Source organism: Amblyomma americanum, chromosome 1, assembly GCF_052857255.1.
Source record: "Amblyomma americanum isolate KBUSLIRL-KWMA chromosome 1, ASM5285725v1, whole genome shotgun sequence".
NCBI lineage: Eukaryota > Metazoa > Arthropoda > Arachnida > Ixodida > Ixodidae > Amblyomma > Amblyomma americanum.
Window position 1 is genome coordinate 221,510,340 of NC_135497.1, and position 23,882 is coordinate 221,534,221.

Genomic DNA, 23,882 nt, shown 5'->3' on the forward strand with positions numbered 1-23,882 from the left:
GACTAGCGTACTTTGTGTCCCGGAGCTGCGTCGCTTAGTGCCCAGAGGGGCGTGCAGAGCACACAATACGTAAAGAACAATGTTGCGATAAGCATGCTGACGCTATACCCGCTTTTATCGCAGTGTCTTGACATTGCTACAAGGCAGGCTGAAGGGCGAAAATTTTTAGCATGAATTTTGTTATGCCTTTTTTCCCACATAGTTGTATTATATAAACATAATTGCTGTAGCGGTATGTATTAGCAGTATGTCTATCGTAACCTTTTCACCAGTGGGAAGGAAGCACTGCTGTGTTCGCATGATGGACAATGAAATTGCTCATTCTGTAGTCAAGCGATCGTGGCTGTCCAGTTCCATACGGGTCACTGCCATCCGGTTCGAGTGGGTGAGATGGCCTTATAGCTGTCACCTTCAGGGGCAAGTCCGCCCGGATCACGTGAATACATGCGGGTGGCGTCTTTAAGCTTTCCTTCAGCAACAAGAAAAAAAAAGAAACATACAGAAGGAGGAGCATAGAGACCTCAATGGGGGTGTATCTATCATCTGAACGCATTGCAATACACACTCGAATTGCCTGCAGTATTCGAGAGAATGAAATGCCCCCCCCCCCCCCCCCCCCCCCCCCCCCCGATGGGATAGAAAATAGCCCACGACAGGTTCGCTTTTCTGCTCGTCCTTCGTAAAACTGCGTCGTTTTCTTCGGCATCTTTCTTACAAATATCGCGCCTCCGTTGCGATGGGTGAGGATCAGTTGTACAAACTGCGTAACCTGTGAGAGGTGGTTCTGTGAAGCGGCTGCCGGGCATCTTCGCGCTGTGCTCGAGTAACTCAGCATCTTCGAGAACTGCACTCAACTTTACACCTCGCTGCATTGCAGCGCCATCAACTTGCTCCCTCCCTTCGTCCGCATCGATACACACACCGCTGAACCGGTGGCACTGCGCGGCTGTAACTAGGGGTGTACAGCGACTTCTGTAAGCACCGGCACGCGGGCCGCTCATTAGGCAATTAGGCCAATAATTCCACGAACAAAGAAAAAAAAATGTCGTGCCAGAGTTTCTCGAGCGAGCAAAAAATAATAATAAAAAATGTTTGCTCGTGCATCCGTGTAAAATCGAGCGGGCCTATTTTTGAGCCTCGGTTGCGTGAGGCAGCGTGTCTAAAAACCGTCGAGCGAAATGGGCTTCGATCGCCGCTCTCTCGAGGTGTGCGCCTCCGCGCTGGCAACATCCCCCGCGTAGAAGATGAAGCGCGCCTTGGTGCGCAGGCAAACAGCATCGAGCGACGCGGCAGCGGGTAGCTAATGCACAGCGCGCTTCTCTCGGACGGCCGGAGTGCTTGAGTTTTGTGACAGCCGCCCCCTTTTCGTAGCGCTGATTTCTGAGAAGATGGACCTGTATTTGGAACCGCTCTCGCTACTGTGTGTTCGTCTGAAGGCACTCGCCCGAATTCTTCGGGAAGCTGCGACCACTTCGCATTCGATGCCGGTTTCATTTGATTTGGTTTGATTTGATTCTACGCGTTTGCGGTGATCGTGAAGTGTGGGGAAGGGGCCGATAGCCACAGCAATAGCGTTGGTCGCAGGACCGCCGCTTCCAAGGTTCTGCGCTCCACTAGGGTTTTACATGTTTGTGGTTTTCGCGAATGTTTACCCCTGGATCTTTCCTTATGACGCCGTTGCACCTTAGTTTCGCAGTTGAGAAGATGACGCCAGCGCTGTAAGAGCTACAATATATATATATATATCTGTAGGTTTACAATATGTAAGAGCTTTACAATCCGGACCTGTCCTTGCGTGCTCTACCAGGCCTTCACACAAGATCTTCGCCTAGGAATAAAAAAGAATATATATATATATATATATATATATATATATATATATATATATATATATATATATATATATATATATATATATATATATATATATATATATATATATATATGAAGGGAGCCAACAGTCACCGAAACCAAGGTGCATAGGGGAACGTTAATTTTTTTTATGTGTTATGCTTATCAGTGGGATAATAATACTTAGATTAATAAATCGCTTAAAGAAAATTACTTATAAAGCAGCAGAAAAAACAACCATGCCGCCGGTGGGATCCGAACCCACGACCTCCGAATACCGCGTCCGGTGCTCTTACCAACTGAGCTACGGCGACGGCTGGACGAGGGTTACTGTGGTGAACACTCTCAGGGTATATATATATATATATATATCGCAGCAGTTTTAGCATCATTTCACGATCGATACTTGGGTAAAAGCTCGTGTTTACATTACAAGTCCAAGAGACGTGCCGAACGTAAAAGCGCACGTATCGGTTCAGAAGGGTGTCTCAAGGATCCAGACTCTTTTTTTTTTTCCTTCCCTTATAGCGTACTGAAGACCCGGGAAACATTCCACGATGGAAATGTTTTCCTCTCACGACGGTGTTGTGGTACCAACCGCATGTGTAGCCTCGTGCATCAGCGCCAGTCAGTCCGGAAAGAGCCGGAGGACGGGCCAGTGGCCAGCGCCTTAGGACCGCCATAATCACCAAGCACCCTGAGCCGTGTCTCTATATACTGTACCTCAGGGGCCCCCTCAGAAGGAGCGCGGTGTATAGGGCCATGAACTTCGATGTCGGTGACATTTCCAGGCCGTTATGATGAAAAGTGGCGGCCGCGAAAGCCACCGGCGGCCGGGAATCTTGTTTAGCCTCAAAAACGAAAAAGAAAAGAGAGAAAATAAACGAGAGCAGATTCTCCACCGTGCCAGAAAGGCGCCGACCGAGGGATCTCACGCAGAGGGGCGACCCCGAAAAGCGCGCGTGCGCCGCACAGCGGGCGCCCGCGCGCTATTACGGGCCCAGGGATCCCCCGTTCGCTCGGAGCCGTCGTTTGTAAATTTGGGCTGAGTTATGTGACACGCCGTGCGGGACACGCCCCGATGAAAACCGGCCTCCTGCGCCCGGAGAGCCAGCGGCGACCCTGGGGAGACGAGAACGAGGTGAACAAATAAAATGGAAGAAAAAGCGAACGGCGAAACGCGCGTGCAGACACACAAACAGGACTGGGTATAAAACAGAGTCAGTGCCGCGTCGACGACGTTATATGACGACGGTGGTTGCATCTACGGGCGGAGGAAAAGGAAAACGCCGTGCGGCAAGCAGTGCACGGTAAAGGGTATGAGCTGAAAAACGGAGCACTGCGAGGCACCACGGGAAAGGGAGAGAGTGCCGGCCGCGTATGGCGGGGGCGCGCATGACGGGGCCGGATTGAACGGCGAGCTGAAGACGGGATTTTCGTTACGCCGGGCGTTCTGTATAAAATATGCATTTAGGGTTGGGGCCCAAAACTCGGAGCATTCCTCCTGCCGCTGCTTGTGCTTGCTGCCCCGACTTCCGCGCAACAGGGGAGATCCGAGACGACCGGCATGGAGCGAGAAGGCGCATAAAATTGGCGAAAGCGAACGGGGTCAGGAAAAAAAAGAAGGGATGAAAGAAGCAGGGAGAGGGATCGCGAGGAGCTAGAAAAACGGCTATATTAGGACGCCGACAAAGTCGAAACGATTTGTGCTGGCACCGATCGCGTTTTGGTTTCACCTTCGTGCGGTTGTTTTGCCGGTTTCTTCCTTCCGAGTGCGCAAGTATGGCTCCGGGCGAAAAAGAGCATCGCACTCGGAATGCACGTTTTTTCTCAGCCATTTTCCTTTTCTTTTTTTGCATTGTAAGCGCCGTGATAGGTATAGTTACGGTTCCACAAGTCAAGATCCTCCTGCAGTAAGCTGAAACAAGATTAAGTAAGTGAACCTGTACACCTAGGACAAAATCAGAAATAGCGAATACAGTTAGCGAAGCGGGGGATTTGAACGCGCGTTGCTTGGACAGACACAGACAGACAGACAGACAGACAGACAGACAGACAGACAGACAGACAGACAGACAGACAGACAGACAGACAGACAGACAGACAGACACAGACAGACACAGACAGACAGACAGACGGACGGACGGACGGACGCACGGACGGACGGACGGACGGACGGACGGACGGACGGACGGACAGACAGACAGACAGACAGACAGACAGACAGACAGACAGACAGACAGACAGACAGACAGACAGACAGACAGACAGACAGACAGACAGACAGACAGACAGACAGACAGACAGACAGACAGACAGACAGACAGACAGACAGACAGACAGACGGACGGACGGATGGACGGACGGAAAAACTTTATTGAGCAAGTGAGTTTTAGACCCAGCTTTCCCTGGGCCACTGCGCGGTCCCGCACTGCATCAAGTAGGTCATGCCGGGACATGACGTCGGCAGCCCGAGTCACCGCAGCAAGCTGCGATGTCGGGTCTGCAGACATAAGCAGGACCTCCCAGTCCTCCCAGCTCGAGATGGCGTGCTGTCCCCGCGGGGGAGGCTCAGCAGGGCAGCCGAAAAGGATATGGGAGAGTGTGGCGTGGGGGTCACCGCATAGGGAGCATGCAGGGGATGTGCCGCAATAGTGGGATAAAAGATGAGGGGATGACAGAGAGAGGGTCTGGGGGCGTCTGAAGAGGATCTGTTGGGAGTGCGTAAGAGAGGGGTGTGGAGGAGGGTAAGTCCGATGGTCCAAACGGGGTATTTGCGTGAGCTCCGCAAAGGTGTGCGCCCGCTCCCTCGAGAATCCTGGATCGAGACTGTCCTGAGCCCGGCAAATCAGACCTCGGGCCAATTTATCGGCAGCCTCGTTTCCAGGGTTCCCAGAGTGAGCCGGCACCCACTGAAGCTCTACCCTGCGCGGTTAATTTTGGGTAGGGCTGTTCAACAATTGCCAGGCAGGGGCGTGAATCCTGCCCCTGGCAAAGTTGGACAGAGCCGTTTTGGAGTCGCTGAAGATGTATTGGGCGTCCGAATGTGCAAGGGCTAGGGCGATGGCGGTCTCCTCTGCCTCCTCAGGCGTAGAGCCCGAGGGAAGACGGTGAGTTAGGGGGTAAGGTAGGGTTGGATTGTAGGGAACTGCTACCGCTTCATGCGCTGTACATGCGGCATCTACCCAAACGGCATCGTGGGCTTGCCCATAATACTTATGGAGGGCATTAGCGCGAGCTACGCGGCGAGGGATGTGATATTGGGTGTGGAGGTTTCGAGGAAGGGGTTTCACAACGAGAGGTGTATGGATATGTCGAGGGATGGCTATAAGGGTTGACTGGTTAGCGGGTATGTTGATGCGAAGGGAGGAGAGTATATGGCGGCCAGTGGCGCTTGTGGCAAGTCTAAGGTACTGTGTCTGAAGGTGCGCGTCAACTAGTTCCTGAATGGTGTTATGCATGCCTAGTGCAAGAAGTTTGGCTGTGCTAGTGCTACGAGGTAGGTTTAGGGCTGCCTTAGTCGCAAGGCGGATCATTGCGTTCACGCGTTCGGTTTCCGTGCAGTTCAATTTGAGGGATTCTTTGCGTGTGCTTCTTCAGGCAGAGGGCGCACTGCTGAGTTGCTGAAACAAGCAACACCTATGTCACGTTGTTCTCAGATCCGCAGAGGCCCTCACACCGGCTCAGAGGTAGCAATCTACGGGCATCTGATTTGAGTGCTCTCTGCACACTCGTCTTAGCGTTTAATGCAAGCAGGGCATCTACATTTCCTAACATTCTCGTACGTATATAGAGTTTTACATTCACTGACCCCTGCGTCCGTCAATTCAGCGGTAGGTGGCCTGGAACAAGGCAAAAGATAACGTCATCCGGGCGAACTAGGAAGAAGAAGGGGATGGAGTATAGGCGTCGACGAAGAAGAGAGTAGCCTGGATAGAACGAATAGGCTTCCGTGCGCGCTTCCACGGGAGGCAGCTTAGGAGCGCCGCCTCCCAGGCCTCCCTAGAAGGGTGGGAGATGAAGGATTGGGATTGACCTGCAGTCCCAATGGACCTTGGTCGCCAGGGCGCGAGCGGCGCTAGACGCCATTGGGGCTCCACCTAGATTTGCGAGGACCTGGGCCATAGGGCCTGGGCCCAAACACCTCCTTGTAAATAATAAATGTTTACCACCACCACCACGGGAGGAAGGTAGCCTCGATAGGGACTCTCTTGGGAGCTCCCGTTGTAATACAAAATGTACGCCTCTAATAATTAGGAATGCATTTAATAATAGGTTTTTTGGGGAAAGGAAATGGCGCAGTATCTGTCTCATATATCGTTGGACACGTGAACCGCGCCGTAAGGGAAGGGATAAGAGAGGGAGAATGCATTTAACGCTCATTTTCGTAAAAGGTATGCGAAGCAGATAGGCGCGGAAACACCCGGGAACTCATGCTCAGCCGCGCTTATAGAATTGCAGAGGAGGACAAAGCTACAAGAAGAGAGGCGCAGTAACTTGCCCGCAGTCAATCGTGCGCGGAACGCTTTGCCACCCGTCGATCTGTCGTGCTTGCCCTTTCGGGTACTCGAGCTGGGTCAAGTTTAGAGCTGCAGAGGGGGAGGTCATGATTGAAGGAAAGGCGCATATGCGTCCCTGCAGTATGGCGGATGGCGGCAAATCTTACTGCCCTCGTCACTTTTTTTTTCTTTCTACTGTCCTTTCAGCGCGTGGCAGTGACAGCGTCCACAATGATACGTGTGGATATAGGTCCGTTCTTTTTCCTCTTAATTTTCCTCTGTGCACTTATATTTACTACTATTTGGGCAGTGTGCAAACGCATGGTGAATTGCGGGACACCTCGGTCGCTAACGTAAGTGAGCTTGACCCTCCCACGCACTCTTTAGACCGTGCGTTGTATGAACGTGCGCTTCTTTCTCTCTCCCTTCTTTTTACTCCCTTCCAAAATTTACCCGGAACCCTCCACTACGGCGCCTCTTTCTCTATTCCTTCTTTCACTCCCTCAGTCATTCCTTATGTAACGGCGAACTTGAAGCGTCCACCGAGAAGTGAGACACAGTGACTGCGCCTTTCCTTTCTTAGGAACCAGCTATCATCATCATCATCATCATCATCACCATCACCACCACCATCATCGTCATCATCATCATCACCATCATCAACAACATCGTCATCGTCATCACTATCATCATCATCATCATCACATTATACGTACCCTAGTGCGGTTCAGGTGTCGACAAGCGAGACAGATACCTCACCTTTCCTTTACTCACTATCTCCTCCGCCACATGCACATTGAGCAAGCGTCACGCAAGCTATGCCTTTATCGATCGTTTACTATGAACAGACGAATTATGAATTTGTGTTAATTTATTAAATTATCTAAGTTAGTTGATTGACTGTCGAGCTTTTCTAGGCTGCGGAAATTTACAATGAGAGAGTTCCATAGTGTCGAAGGAAAGTATTTGATGGTGTCTCAAATACGAAAGTATTTCCTGAGGGATTCGGCACACTCTCTATATGCACGGATGGGATGTCGAGAGTAATTGCGCTGTTAGAAATTTCGTTTCCTTCTGTGCATTACATCAGTCTTCGCTCATTTCCAGTTGTTAAAAATGAATTACGCATTATACCCTATTCCTATGTCAAACATACATATCCCTACCCGGTTTGCTTCAGGACAGTGCAGTCTGGCCCGCTGTGCAATTCCTTCAAAGTGAAGAGCAACTCTTCTCCTCACCCCTGCGCAGCTTAGGGCTGCGCGGACACTGTACGCGGACATTTTTGTATTTTCTCTCTCACACAATGCGGCTGCCGCGGCCGCATTTCAATACCATGACCTTGAGCTCAAACAGCCAAACGCCGCATAGTCGTGCTACATGGGAGCGCCCAGCTGCGGTTGGGAAAATTTTGTTTTTTTCACCCCTATTTTCAACAACGGTGCAAGAGTTAGTACTTACGCGGCGTGTACCTCGTGGGCTTTTCGACGCTATGGCGCAATGTCTGGCGAGGCCGCTTGACGCTGTGCTTCTGTAAAGTTCGCGCTCTCAGCGCAAGTCTCAGTCCTAGGGAGACATCACAGCGTGCTCGCTGAAATTTTGTTGCGGTGAGAACAAACTGTGTCAAGCTAAACCTAAGTGACGGTGTTGTGCAAGGAAGCCAGCATTGAATTGAAGTGTGGCTGGATAAATCGGTGCAGAAGATGCAGCCTTTATTATTTTCTTTTGTGTCGTTTTTTTTAGGGTACAGGGGAGGTGCAAGGTTGACACGCTGCTGAGGTTATGGTATATATCTAAGTGCAGACGTGGTTGTAAAGCAAGCTCATTACACGACACTTTATTAGCGAGTCTCGCAGCCTATGCGCATAACGTTTCCCAACGCTATAGTGCTTTGCGTTTCTTTTGCATTTGAGGTTGCGCTAGTTTGTATTTTGCGCGAGAAATTGAGCGAGAAATTGCATCGAACTTCTGCACTGAAACATATTTCGTAACCTCTCCGCTGTCTCCGCCACTATTGGCGTCGAGCCATTTTAGACGCAACTTTTTTAGAGGCTGCACGATCCGTACCTGGCATAAAGGACATTTTGTGTTGGTTGCTCGGTTACTTAATGCACCATTGTTTTCTTTTTCGCACTTCCAAAGCAGCCAAGAACACGCGCAAGCACTGATCTAAGTCTCTTTTAGTTACTTGCAGTGGCCGGGGTATAGACGGAAACTTTCACAAGTCTTCTTGCGAGTGGACCACAGGCGGCTAATAATGCACTGAATGCCACGAGTTTTGCATAGAGGCACAGGTATTGCAGACGTTATTGCGCTTTCTACTGCCCGTTAATTCCCTATAGCGCCTCGCCGCACGCGGAAATCGATCGTGCATTCTTATTAGCCGTCACGGAGGCCAGTAGAATCGCGAATAACAAGAATCGCTATGCATTGTTTTTTTTTTTTTCACATAACGGTTGGTCGCTTTTGTTGCGTTCGTTTATATTACCGATTACGCAACTGGACTAGAATGGCGTGAGCTATATGACTTCATGCTGTACGTACATAACTGCCCTTCGATAATGACTTGTGTTCTATGCTTGCCGCTGTCGTCTAAATAGCTACCCTCATACGGTGACGGTCGAAGTCAGAGAGGGAAGATCTCCTTCCACACACCGCTCCGTTTGCATGCTCGTACAATATACGCGCGATATTTCATCAAACATGCGCACGCAAAGAGGGAACACGAATCCATTAAGTTGACCATTACGGAGAAGCGCAACTACGCTCTAATTAAGAGACGCTAATGGAATTACCGTCATCTTATTTGGCTGACACTGATTCGACACGCCAGCGCCACTGTTGGGCGAAATTAAGCCGCTCGGGTCACTGGATCCCGCAGCTGGAAGCGCCATGGCTGCTGACGTGCTCTGTGTCTACGCCGCTACCGCAGCCATTCTCAGCCTCATTTCCGCAGCAAAGCGGTCATCGCGAACGTCGGGTGAAGGCGGCGCGTGCTGTTATTATTTATGGCCGCCGTCCCCGTCGTATAGCCGCGGCCGGCGGCTTTGACCGGATGTGGCAAGCGCGCCGGAGGCTTGGCCACGAGATACGTGTTCCTCCAATATTATATTAGTCTCCCGCGGGCGTGTGGGCGTGCGTACGTGCGCGCGCGAGCCAATGGATGTGTCATGACCTATATACGGACGTATATGCATACATATATGTGTACGCCTCAGCGTAGATCACGCGTTGTTCTCCGTGGTTGCCTGTGTTTTTACTTTCCTCAAAGTTTTCCGCGACGCGCACGTTGGCTGCTCGCCCTCATTATTACGCTGATGTCTTTCTACCCCAACTTCGCATTACGCTGGGCAACACTCCCCACTGCTACAAGTAAATTGCCATCACCCGCATTCCGGTGCCCGTCGCTTGTCCAAGCCTCACCTACCCTCACTATACTCTTCATTTTTTAACTGGGCTCCCTTTTCTCCTTACCCTCTATACCCGCCATCCCTTTCCCTATTGCAGGGTAGCAAACAGGTGCCTTCTGCCAACACTCCCTACTTCGACTGGTTAGCCTCCACCTCCCTCCCTCTTTCTGCCTTCATTCAACCCTACTCATTTAACGCAATAATATTGGCGTCCACAACTCCTTGTTCCCGCAATTGAACGGACATTAACACTTGAAGCCCGCGCTGAATTTATCATTCACTCGAGCTTTTTGCAGGGCTCAAAAGTGTTTTCAGTTTGCTAACTTGCAGTTGAGACCACCTTCAGGCATCACAACACTGGAAAGAGAGTGCCTATCTCAAAACTATAGACCTTCATGCACCTCCTGACGCTGTATACTGCTTGCGAAAACAACGTGTCTGAGGCGGCCGCAACTATAATAGGCTCTCACCGTTGTTCTTCGTTACCCGGTGATGAAAACTGCACTTGAAAGTTCACAGAAACAAAATGTCCGTTCGCGCGACACTCAGAACCGAGGTGCTCTAGTGAGGTGCGTCCTGTGTGTGCTCACCTCCAGGGTGGGAGCTTAACCAGGAGATGTATACTATCGGGAAAAAAATGCTTCACGACGCTCGATAAGGGATCTAGGCGCAGAGGTGCCGCATCGACAAACGATCACTTATCTCCACACTGCAAATTACAGCACGCGAGTTCGACTTTCACCTCCACAAGTGCGGTCTTGAGCCAGCAGCCGATAACAGGGCAATCGTCTTCGCAGGCTGCTCGCGCGTCCTGTAGAGACCTTTGCCCTCGACAGTAAGCGCCCTCTCGCGTCGCATCCGGTGAGACACGAAAGTTGAAGCGCACAACCAGACGAGGACGGCGAAGAAAGACAGGCGACACACGAGCGCTAACTTGCAACCCTTCATTATGAACCGCAGAGCGGAATGTATAAGCATGTCGAGGCCTGACATCACACGTGCGCGGCCAGCAAAATAATCAGTGGACAACGCAAGTATCGCAGTTCCTTCGAAGACAGCACGATAGACGACTTGGACACGCGCATATCCCCTAGACGGTAAATAATCTCTGCCTCGATGATTTCGCGAGTCAGCTGATTTCTGTGACGGTGGTGCAATCCCGATAGATTGGGGAACAGTTTCGATTTCGCGCTGGGGTATTTCCTCTGGGCCAGAACTGAATTCTGCACTAGGATCTGCACTTGATTTGCACCTGCTATACAGTGCACATCGAGGCCCCGCACCTGTCCCTCACATTCCTGCGGTGTCCACGAAGGCGATCATTCACACACTTCCCACTCTGACCTACATGCGTCTTTCCACAAGCAACGACTGATTCCGCACATTAGAAGAACGTGTCCCTGTGGTTCTTTTTAGCACCCAAGGCGCCCCCGATTTGTCGTTCTCCACAGTTTTTGGAGCATGTCTGGAGTGTAAGAAACAAATTTACCATTCGCCCTTTGCCCAACCTTTTTTAGTCGACGTCACAAGCCGTGAAAGCACGGAATCACAGCGATCTTCTGCTTTCTAACAGAAGCCTGGGAGGCGTCAAGCTGCTTTGACGACTGACGTTTTAGGATGCTTTCGGAGACTCTGACCAGGACATGAGCGGGGTACCTACCTAGAGAGAGACTCGAGACGGTGACACTTGCCATAAATGTTTTGATGCTCAATAACTCACACCCCTTGTCCTCGGTGCAAAGTAAAAAAGGCCGGCAGACGCCAGCGCTATGCACTTTCCACGGATATAGTAGTTACGGGCTATCGCATTTGATGACACAAATGTGCTTTGGGGCGTATTGTTGAAGAAACAGTTCTTCCGTTGTAATTTGCGACTGGCCCGGGCAAGAACTTCATGCTTCATGGCGCTGCTCTGCGGGAATACTGACTGGCCCTCTCTGCTCTCTCTAAGACCGCACGCTAACAAGCACTCTCATACACGTGCTCACGAAAAAGCGTGCCCTCCTGTCATTCGGGTGCAAGTAGTTCCGTAAAACTGATCGAAATTTGCTAAGCTTGTTTCATCAAAATTTACTAAGCTTGTTTCATCAAAATTTAACAAGCGCCTCTATCGCGCAGTCCACCGCGTCGTCTGGCTCCTGCCGTCTATTCGTAATCAAGTGTAGCCTCTATACAGGCACTACCCAAAGTGACCATCACTTGCGCAGCGGCGCCGGATTGCATGCGACTGCAGACATGCGCCGTCGGACACCTTTTCTTGGAAACCCATGATTACAACCAGAGTCGTTGGACAGGGTGGTCGCGCGGTTCCGTTCTAGCCACATATAGAAACGACTTTTGGGGCACAAAAGCTATGACTTGCGTTACTGGAGCAGCTGATCCTTGCACGCCACCTAATACAGGCTTCGCCTCACAAGACTGTCATATACAGTTGCCTCCTTTTGGTGGGCGTCGAGTTACTCGCTTCGCACCGTGCTGTTTCGGCACATGGGGTATCGTTGGTTGCCTCCTCGCCGTTGCGGCCGTCTTTTGATCGTACGCCCACCGCTTGGTGGCTCTCGTGCACACCACGCGATGTTGTGCAAGACTGCGCCCTATGGTCACTGTTCTATACCAGTCAGTTTTTAAAGCACCGGCTGGTAGCACTCGTTGGCGACGTTTACGTCGCCGCTCTTTTTTTTTTTCGACGAAGTGAAAACAAATGTTCCCGCGGCTGTCGGTCTTTCCCGTTCTTGCTGCCTGAGAGCTGTGTCGGACGACCGCCAGAAGTAGGGCGTTGCGCAATTACCGCGCGCGCCTTCTATAGCGGTCGGCGGCCTCGCCATTGGAGCTGCCGCGTGGGTCATGATTTTGCGCCATTTGCTCGCTTGGAAATTGTTGGTTCCGTGCGTCCTGCCGAGCGCTCCGATCTGGCGGCACCGCTGACGGTGATGCAGCAGCTTAATTGCTTAGGGTGTTGCTCCTGCAACCTGGCAGTATTCGGGAAAGAAAGAACGCGTTGTTGGGTTCGTCCTGCATGTCTTTGTCATCTCATACGCTGTGGCTGTCCGCAATGATGGGGCGTGTGTCGGTGAACTCGGATTGCAGCGCCCTGCGCACGGCCGCCACGGGGAAAGCTGAGAGCGCTTTTGGTGGTCCCCGCAGCGTTGAGCGATGTGTTCGTGTCCTTTGTGCAGGCGAGACGCCACGTGCAAGGAACACGGGCAGTTAACTGCTCCGCTGCTGATCACCGAGTGTTCGTAGAACGAGCTTCCACTGTCAACCCGCGAGAAAAACAAAAAAGAAGAGAACAGGAAATTTGATGATCTGTAAAAGCGTAACGAGTTTCTACGGGGTCGCTACGAATCCAAACCCCGGCTAGTTTCCCAAGGTTAGAGCGTAAGGGCTAGCGCGTTGTCTAATTTGTGACTGCAGACCCTCTTAGGATCACGCAGAATTGTCACACGAAGACAGGCGAAAGACTGTTGAGCAACGGCAGCAAGGACCGGCAACAACCGCGCAACGCATTGCGTGCGACTGCACGACGGCGGTGTGACCTGCACGGTTTCCCCGCGTCTATAGCGAACCGTGGCCTTGCGAGTCCAGCCGTGCCTTCCTCGTCTCCGAGTCACTGACTGGCTTGATGGCAGCGCGCCACCGTATACCCTGATTAGCCCCGACGCGGGCCACCGCCAAGCGGCCGTGCCGTCGTGACGGGGGCAGCCGCAGCGCCGCCTGGTGACCGACGCTGCTCGGACCTATATTGTTATCCTAGAGTGGCGTACAGAACGTCAGAACACACTGCACGCGCACCCGCGTGCGCCCACTGCCCGGAGTCGGCACGCGTGGCTGATTCCGGTCTGGCTGTTGACAGCGCGGACGTCAGCACTCGCGTGCGGAGGGACGCGCGCTTACTTGCTTGCTACTTCAGCTCTGTGCCGGAACAAGTTGGGGACCGCAGTAAGCTTCTTTTTTCCCTCTCCTTTTTTTCTTCTCCCCCCAGCACTCCAGGAAACTGTTTAAAATTATGCGCGTCCGTGTAAAATTGCGCCGACTGTTACTCGGAGCGAAAGGGCGGACGCAGACTTTATTTCGTCGTTCCCTGGACAGATTATGCAAATTGGGACACAATTTACGCAGCAATGCGTCCTACTTACTCTGGTTGTACGGCGGTGAAGTTCCTGTTATCCTCTTTGAATAAATTCTGCGCCGGGGATTTTCTCGGCGAGTGGCTCCCAAATAGGAAATATTGCGAGTTTAGGCACTTGTCGTCCCGTGCTTTTGTTTTCTTTTCCTCCTTATTCTGCGTCGCGCAGCCGCGAATATGAAACTTGTCAGCGTTTCTTCCCCCCCGCGTACTCCCCCTCTTTTAAATTCTAGTTCCTCAAAATTGCTGCTGGCGGCTTACTTCTGTTTACTTGAAGAACGTGCCGACACGGCTTTTGCGGAAGAAGATCGGGGTTTAGCATTGCGTAACGTCCCTTTCTGACATCTGCCATAACTAGCCTAGAGGCAAATGACTTGGAGCGTAAGGAACGCGTGCCAGAGAGATGAAGGCAACAAGCCAAAATTAAAGGGGGGGGGGGGGTATTCTTTACTGTTTTATAATTGCTCACTGTTTTCGGAATTAAAACCTGTAATAATACTACTGGAGCGCGCTGCCTCAGCTATGCATAGCCCGGCATTAACGTCGTTGTCGTATTGTTCGCTTGTTCGACACGCTTTGCTTCTGATGTATGCGCACGGCATTCTCGTAAAACATCGGCGCGCGGTTGATTGCATACAACCAACCCTTCTGTCTCAACAATACGCAACATCTGTTGGGGACGGAGAAAGCCCAGAAATATAGCATTAAACTGACGAGCTTCCCTCAGTGTCACACATCTTATTTGGTGCCGCAGTTTCCCCCTTTTTTTCTCTTCTCCCATTGAAGCCTTGAACTGCTCTCAACTTCCCTTCCATCACCCAGGACTTGCGGCCGGCCTTGCGCGTGTGTGCGGCAGCACGCGCGCTCGAGTCGGCTTTGAGTAAGGCCTATTTCTTTGCGGCTTTCAATTTTTCTTTTCGCGCTTTTTCCGTTCACTGAAAGGGCGCCAGTCTCATCTGTCACTGCGCTCACACGCGCCTTGTAACACTTCGTTCTGTTTCCCCAACGCCACTTGTTTATTATTGTTATTATTTTTTTTCGTTTCGCTGACAGTTGACAGCTTCCGTGGCTCACCCTTGCACTTGTACTCCATCTCACTCGCTGCATGCGGCGCTGTCCGATCATCGAACACTTAAAAAGGGTGACCCTCTCCTAGCTGTCACCTCCCTCCCCTCTTTCTCCATCCGCCACTCCCTCACTGTTCTCAAGTGCAGTCCCGAGGGAAGAGCGCGACCGTATGCCGAACTAGATTGGAATTTAATGGTCCAACCTTGTTAACTAGCTGGAATGAGCAATATTATAGCTTGTAACGAGGCGTTACCAACTCGAACCTGCGATCACGATGTGCACCGGTATTCATCAGGTAGCCGCTTGTGTTTCTGAGCGAACGCACTCGTGAAAGTCAACTCGATCACGAATGCATGCGCTCCATTATGACGGACGAAAAAAAAAAAACTTTCTATCGCTTTGAGGACGACACGGAACAACGGGAAGCCAATTATAATGGCAGCGGCATCGCGCTGCCTGTAACTGGGTTGACCACCGCCGGCTGCCTTAAGGTGCTGCGCTCGTTCCATAAGGTGGCGTGTGTGTTACTGTCTCTGAATGAGCTTTATTTACCGCGCTGTACTATATCTCACAGGAAGCACACTGTTGCTGCCGCCCCTTTGTATACCCCCCCCCCCCCCCCGTTTCTTTTTCATGGTGATATCTGGGCTGTGAACCGGCACGATGTTTTACTTTTATTAACGCAGATCTGTGAACATCAGCGTAGTGACGCGGCGTGCCCCTCGAAAGTGCTCAGCCCGTCCTGATTGGAGCGCGGGCTGCTGCTGCTGCTGCTGTTCACGTGCTCGGTCTGCTCCGAGCGGTTCCCTAGCGCGGGCCTAGTGCCTGCACGCTACGCCGACAAGCCAAGGGCTCTTTAAACTAATGAAGGTGCAACCGCGTGCTCGCCCAAAGCACGCCCCCCGAACGAAAAGGAAGATGGAGGCGGAGAGCGCAGCAGCACGAAAAGCGCACGCACAAAGAACGTAGCTCGAACTCGGGGAGAAAGCATGCGACACCCTTGTTACGCCCGGCTTCAACAAAATTCCACGAGCGCAGGGGCTTGTCGCGACCGGAGTGGCTTTCTAAATAATGACGGCAAAAGGGCGCGCTTCTTTTTTCTTCTTCTTGAAAATGAGAGCGGGAGAGAGAGAGGGAGCAGGAGAGAGGAAACTTACTCTTACATGCCCGTTAGCGTGAGCTCAGGCTTTCGATGAATTGCATTCTCCGAACTGCGCATACTTCGTCGAGCCAACTTTTCTTGCATATTTTGCCGTCAGCTGGCTCATGACATTTTGTTGTTGCTGAAGCTGAAGCGTTGAATATAGAAGGACAACGTGGAAAGGCAATGCTGATGAACCGCCTCAACGGCTCTTCTAAACGCTTCCTAGAAGGGGAGAAAAAGTGAGCGCCGGTGTTTAATGGCGTACAGGTCGCCGTTGGAAACTGAACATAGCAGCGTTTGATGCAGGAAACTTATCTAGTGAGGCTGGCCTATAGCTGTGCTGTTTAAGGAGCTGCAAATATTGCTTAAGGTGTAGTATAGCGGTGAGCGAAATTAACCCTTTAATGCCAAAACTATGAATGAAGGCAAGAAAGCACTCATTACCTCCACATTATGCTAGCTAGTGCACCCTCATTCAAAAGCCAATATCAATTCTTTTAGTGCAGCAAAAAATTCAGAAATCGATACGGTGCGAATTAGAAACAATGGAATTTGATCCATTTTGTGCAGCTAGACTCAGTTGTGCGAACGGCGTTCTCAAAGGCCCAGAGATAGTATACAATTTTTTGTCCAACAAATGTTTCCTTATTCTTCCGTCAAAAGATGTCCAACTTTGTATGCACACTCCATGTAATAATGCGTATACGGCCTGCAAACGAAATGTCATGAATTTGCGACACTGTGCGTTAAAGTGTCACGAGAACTGATGAATTACCTTGCACGTTATTAAGAAACGGGTGCGTATTTTGTTCCCGGGGTGCCCAAGAGAGCGCGTTATTCGGGATCGTTGTTGAATAAAAACAGCCTAGCAGCATCTACAATTTCTTCGGCAGTTTACGAGAGGGTGTCAGTGTGGTGGCCGTGTTCACTGAGAAGGTTCAGTTTGAAGACAGGGCCTTACACGCACCGACATCTAGTCGCAACGACCAGATGCCTTGACTACATTGAATCGGTAGTGAATGAAGTAAAAGCACAGCACACAGCATTGACAGGAGAGTCCGAAGAGAAAGTAGAAGCTGGCAGGCGAGCAGGCAAGGGAACTATGGCATTGGCTCCAGAATTTGAAGAAAGTAATGACCTAAGAATCACGAATACCTCTTTCCGAGAGCAGGAAACGGGCATGAAAGAGCTGGAAGGTGAAAAAAAAAACGAAATAAACTTTATAATGTGCCCCTATTCTGACGTTGTGCAAGACGTAGAAGAGCTACGGAAGCTGAAGCGTAGCGACCATAAGGACGGTGAGTTCTTCAATAGACGTAAACTTGAAAAAAGCGGGGGGAAATCGTCAAGGGGAAGGCGATAGACGAGTTGGAGTATGAGGTACGGTGCACCGGCTCGTGATATCGGTCGAAAATAGATGTTCAGCTTCCACCGATGAAGACGGGCATAGCCCGAAGGGACGGCGAGTTACAACTTCACCGATAAATTCGCGGATTGCGCACAGTGATAGCAGGGGTTAGGGCAGCTACGCAGGATGCTGCCAAGCTCTCCCAGGAAACAAAGAACATTATTAAGAAACACCACAGCAGGAAATTTTTCTGGAACCCCACAGATAAGCGAGGCGTATAGCAACAATAAATCGAAATCAATATTGAGCGAGCGCTCAAAAGCACGGCAAGCCTGAAAGCAGCAGAGAACAAACGGGGCACGAGCAGAAACCAGACACAGAGTGAGAGGCAAAGAGGACAAAAAAAGTATGGTGGGGCAGCCAGAAAAAGAATGTAAACCAATAGGCCCCTGCCTGTGCCACTACGTATAACAGGCTAAGGTAAAGAGTACAGTGCAATTAGCAGTCTAGATAACAGGTAACTGACAGTCTGTTACAGAGCAACATAATTGTTTCGAGGGAGGCTTATGCGGGAACAGCCGGGAATCTGGGGAGGAGCTATACGAAATATGTTGGGATTCGACTAACGCGGCTGGGATGAGCTAATTGCAGATCTATATATGGCAGAAGGCTCTCTTTTGCGGCGGACGTAAACTCGCCGGTGGTGATAACGTGCAGTGTGAGACCTTGTCCCCGTAATCGTTGCAAGCGACTTGACGCTGTGTGGCCGCAAGCCCGTGCGGAGCTGCGCAAAAGTGCGCCGTACCTGAAGAAAGCTACAGCGTTGTTTTATGCTGCAGTCCTGGGCTACTGCCGCAAGGCTGCATAGGCCCCGAGGCCGCTGCCGAATACGACAAAGCACAGCGTTGCCCCGATGCGCGGAAGGGATTGACAGGCACTGCGGCGACCGAGCTACAAAAGGCGACAGGTGTTCTCACTGCGCGCGCCGTACCAAGAGCGGAATGAAGTGTCTCATTCGCGCGCATTCAGCGGTTCCCAGATCGAGGAGCGATCTTGATAGACTGGTTGCTGTTATTGCTAACTGTACTATATTTTCACTCGATGCGTCGCGTTAGATGTGCGCATCGGGTTAATTGACTAGTGGCAGACGCTGAGTGTGAGAAAAATTGGAAACAAACAAGCAAACAAAAAAGCAACTCGAATCTTCGTATCACTCCACTGCGTTTTACTATCTCTTTGAAAGGTACTGGTTGGCGGAATAGAAAACTTGTGGTGGCAGATTCGCGCCCCTATTTTGCGACAGACATAGGGTGTTAATTCTCCAACGAAAGAATCCTGAGAGGAAGAAATTTGCTCTGCGGAGTCGGGGTTGCCGGTCCCCGTGGCAGAGCCGATTTGTGTGTAATGCTTTGGCTTTTTTTTAATACACGCCCAGAATTTTGCGCTTAATTTTATTATCCTTCGTTGAAATAAGCCATCACAGCTTTTTTTTTTCTATATGCTGATTTTCTCATTCCGCGCTAGACGGCAAGAGAAAACCTCTAATGGATAACAGTCCTATCAATTTGTATTCCACATATCATATACCATTCCATATATCACTGGTGTCTACACCAACATTCCATCGAGGCTGGCTGTGTACTATCAGCGTCAAATAAAGCGCGAACAACACAACTGAGAGAGGTACATCATGATAGAAGATCTTAGTTTAAGCCTTTAATGCTCTAATTATTAAGAAACCAAAGAAATAAATCGTTACCCCCAAATTATGCCAGATAAAATGTACCCACAATCAAAAAGCGATACCAAAAACTCGTGGTGACATTTAAGCTCCGCCTTAAAGGGTGTACCGCGATAGAGTTAATGTGTTAATGCCCATATATGCAGAATTTGTCATTCTCAGCTTAACATTAATAGATCTCTGGGTGTCCTTATGCCATTCCTGGCGCAGTGGTGCAGCGGTTAAGCGAAGCACCACTGCCCTGCAATAGCAGGTGCTGCCACCGGTGGGGCTTGTGAGACCCAGTTTTTTCTTCCTTAGCGACCTCTCACGACCGGTCATTAATTTAACTGCTACCTCCCAAGATGGGCACTTTTCTCACAACTCGGTGGGCAGGTTAGGATGACGTTTTATTTATTTATTTACAATACTATCTGTCCTATTCAGGGCTTACGATTTACATAAACAGTACACTCATGATACTAAGCTCCAAAAGAAAAATTGCGCATAAAATACGGTCGTGACCAAAAAAAAAAAATTGGCGGGGGTTTAGCTCTGGTTAAATCTGGAGTGACGCGATAGCTACAGCTGGCCGAGTGGAACTTGGTCACGTGACCAACCACGTAACCACGTGATCAGCGCGCCACCCTGTGGCTGCGCCGCCACGCATAAGGCTCGAAATGCTACCGTGATGTAGCTATCGCTACAAAATAATTCATGAACAACGCATGTACAATTCTAATTCAGCAGTTCATTTACGACAGAGGAGAATTCCTCACGGCTCTCTATGCAATATTATTGGGCAGTTTATTCCAGTCTCGCGCTGTTTGGGCAGAAAAGGAATGCTTCATGCAGTATTTTGAATATCTTTTTTTCTTCTACATGCTTGGAATTCTTATTGCGCGTTATTCGGTAAATAGACTCCTTCATATACTTTTATTTATCAATCAGGACTTGGTTATCCATGATGGAATAGAAAAGGGTTAAGCGTTTCTGCTTCCGCCTTAACTCAAGGGTGGATAAGTTTGCTCTACCATACAGCGAAGAAACTGAATCCTGTTTTCGGTATACCGAGAAGACAATTCTGGAGAGCACGTCTTTGCACTAATTCTAAATCCGATATCAGATGCTGAACGTACGGATCCCACAGCTCGCAGGCGTGCTCCAACATTGGGCGCACCAACTTTTAATAAGCTATTCAACGTCACCTGACCTGTGTGTATCTAGGTTGCTGCTCTGGGGATTTTTTCGTGTATTTTTTGCTGACGGACAACGACGCCGACACCGGCTTTTCTGCGGCACGGGGCCCGTAACGCTATCCGGTTCGAATTTCGTCTGCGCCGCTAGAATGTGAGAAATGGGCATGTTTTGGTCTATTTCCTGCAGCTACAGTCCGAGTTGCGTGAAGTGAAAGGCCAAAACCGAGGTCTGGAATGAACTCGAAGGGCCAGAAATAATGAACAAATATTTATCCAACAAACTGCATTCCTTTTTGCCCCTCAGCATTTCTCAGACAATAAGAGACAAGGAATTGTTGGGCGCTGGCTGGAAGACGCACATTCGCGTCTCCTTTTTCTTCCCACAGCTTATCCCTGCCCAGCCAAGGATAGCCGCTGAGGCTACCTGACCTTCTCTGGGGCTTTTACCATTGGCTATTTCCAGATTTCCTCTTCTCTGTTTTTTACTAGGCAGTTCAATATTTTTAGGCCATCTACACCATCGACGATTTTTCATATTCCTAAACATTCTGCAGAAAAGCAATGAGCTTGGCGCATGATGGCCTTAGCTGCCTATGTGCCATAAAACCCAACACAACATAACACTCTTCACACAGCTTCCTCACAGTGAAGCCGAACATTGCGACCGGAGAGCGTTGGCAGCTGAGAACATTCTGGCATCAAAGGGTGTGTGCTAGCTCAATGTAGCAAACAGCACACGGCGCGAAAGAATTAAGGTTTGTCACCAATTCGCGGCCCCGGGAATCAAAGGGTTAAGGAGACTGAACACTAGTTCAGTTGATTTTCACTTTGAAGTCGCGAAGACCGCAATTTGATGGACCCTGTCTGTATTATTTACTCTCCGGTGGCTAACATTGTAGTGATTTTCAGTTAGCGCCTTTCTTGTTCTGTTCGATTTCATTTTACTCAGATGGTATATTGCGGAGGAGCTTCCCTCTTTACATCTTAAATGCTTAACTTGCAGTTCTGCGCATAAATAGCTACCGAAGCCAGAAGGAGATCCTCGAAAGCTTATTGTGCTGCTGACCACCTTGTTAGCGAAAAATGCTAGAGCACAGTTTAGTCTAAAGCGATATTTTGTAAACTCCACTAGGTGCGTATTCTCGCTGTAAATAAACAGACGGAGTTGCTGTCTGCAGAAGCGAAGTCATACGAGGCATGCAACCAACTTTGCTATTTCAGCTATGATGAAGCAAAGCGCTTGCTTGTTTATTTCATCCCGACCATGTTTGGTGTCCATTTTCATGTTTCAGCACACGGAAGGACGCGGGTTCGATCCCGGCAGCAGCGGTCGCATTTAGATGGAGGCGAAATGCTAGAGGTCCGTGTACTGTGCGATGTGAGTGCACGGTAAAGAACCCACGGTGGTCGAAATTCCCCAGCCCTTCACTACGGCGTCCCTCATAGCTTGAGTCGCTTTGGGTCGTTAAACCCGATAAAACCTAAACACAAAACCTAAACAGCCCACGAAGTGCGGTAGCAACAAGAAATCTCGGGGAACAGCTATATGCAACGCACGGTGTATTTTATGAACGCGTAGTATGCTAGAGTTGTCATCGTCACGCACCACTGGAGTGACATCCGCAGTGGGAATCGTTACTTCGCTAACTTGGTGCCTCAGACGCACGTTGCATCGGTATTGTCCTATCACGCTGTACATGCTGTCATCCGAGCTCTGATCCAGACACAGCACCTTCTGGTATAAACTGCGCTTATAGGGACGAATACGAGATCGAAAAAGTTATCAACACCGCTACGCAGTGGCGCTGTGACTTCTTTTGCTTCGTATTCGTACCTGATAGCAGTTTATATCATGTCATGCAATTTCCTCAATGTTTAAAGTTGGCTCTTCCGTCTTCCGGTCCTCACGTATAAGATGCCAGTGATGATATGTGCTTTGCATAGAAAAGTAGGGCTTTATGCTTGTGACTGAACTCGTGGCTTTCTTGGCATGCCTTCCTATTTCTTTCCTCGTTTCAAAGGAGAAAAAAAGCAACAACCAAGAGCTTCCTTTTAAGCGATTGTAGGTGAGATTATAACGCGGTCGGGATAGGGACCATGTGTTTTCCGACGTGCGATGCCCTGATTAAGGTGTCGATATATGTGCAATTACGTTTCAGAACAGCTCGGTGCGCAAAGCATGCATCGTTCGGCACAATTCATTCGGTGCAAAGCCATGTCCCGGCCGTCGCATCAGCCCGTTCGTGTTCAGCTCGTTCAGACACGTTGCAAATTATGCGACTACGTACTACGTCCGGTCAGCGAGCGCGGTATTACGCCTATATATACTCGTCCATTCGGTTTCTTTCCACCTCCACCAGACAAGGTGCCGCTTACAGCGAACACATTATGCACTCGTTCTGTGTCGTGAGCGCATATACCATACAAGACACTTACGCCACGCATCTATACGGGGTAACTGTAATGTACGGGTGATACTAACGCCATATTTTTCAGGGCAGTTGTAATCGCTCGTTAAGGGCGTACTGTTACTCCGATTTTTTTCACTGGACGACGACCTTTATATATGTCAATAATTTCGCCTCGCTTGTCAGGCACCGTCAAGCGTTGCCTCTTTGTGCAGCAGTGCGCCTATGTATTCATTGAATTTAGGCAACTAAACTTGCTCATATTTCGCTTTTATGCTGAATAATGACGCGAATAAAAACTATGAAGGTGGCGTTCCTCGCCATGCACCAGGCATTTGCTGCAGTTATTTGTAATTCCCTTTGACATGGGCAGATCGAAGCGACTGTAAGGTATTTATGGTCGTGTGCTTCAAGAAGCTCGGGCTTCGCTGGTCGTGACTTCGTATGCGAAAGTGACCACGTACAGCACACCTTTGGGGTCGGCGGGTTGAAAGAAAATACACAAAGAGTTTCATACGGGCGTCAAAAGTGGTGAAAATATGCTAGAAACGTGTAATATGAGTGCACCCGGTAAATGCATTTGTCGGGTCTAAAACTTGCTGGTGAGGTTAAAGGTCGGCAAGAGGCAGGGATAGCGTTAATTTTTCCCAGTTATTTGAGTGCGTAATGCCCCGCTTCTCTGTCATGCAGTAACCGCTATGCTTAGCTGCTGATCGCCCGTATATCTTGATAAATAATGGAGCATTGCTGCCACTGGTTACAGCGACATAAATAAAAGCGGAACGAACAGGACAACAGCGCCGCCGTTTTATGAACGCTACGCCATGCTCACTGTGGCGCTTAGTGATCCGCACGTTTGCCGTCATCGTGGGAGCCCTCTCGCCACGCAAAACATGTTCCTGCATAATGTGGCAGCCGTGCATTATACAGCGGTGACCCTAATGGTCCCCACCATCCGGAAACGTCAACACGCTCCCTGACGGACGGAATAGCGCGAATCGGACTTTTCCTAGGAGGGACGACACCCTGATGTTGCGCTCGTGGGACCAGAGCAAGCTGCACCAGACACCGGTGCACTGGACTGGAGGAGCGCTGCGGACGACCGCATG

The 23,882-nt window shown here is 50.1% G+C and overlaps 1 protein-coding gene and 1 non-coding gene across 2 annotated transcripts in view; one reads left to right on the plus strand and one right to left on the minus strand.

Annotated features, from left to right (window-relative positions):
• The window catches only part of LOC144114660 (lysosomal alpha-mannosidase-like), a 346,286-nt gene that overhangs the window by 147,792 nt on the left and 174,612 nt on the right, over positions 1 to 23,882 (plus strand). The gene's annotated exons all lie outside the window — the stretch shown is intronic.
• Positions 2,092 to 2,165, minus strand: TRNAP-CGG (transfer RNA proline (anticodon CGG)). The gene has a single exon. It is a non-coding gene; the product is annotated as a tRNA-Pro (tRNA).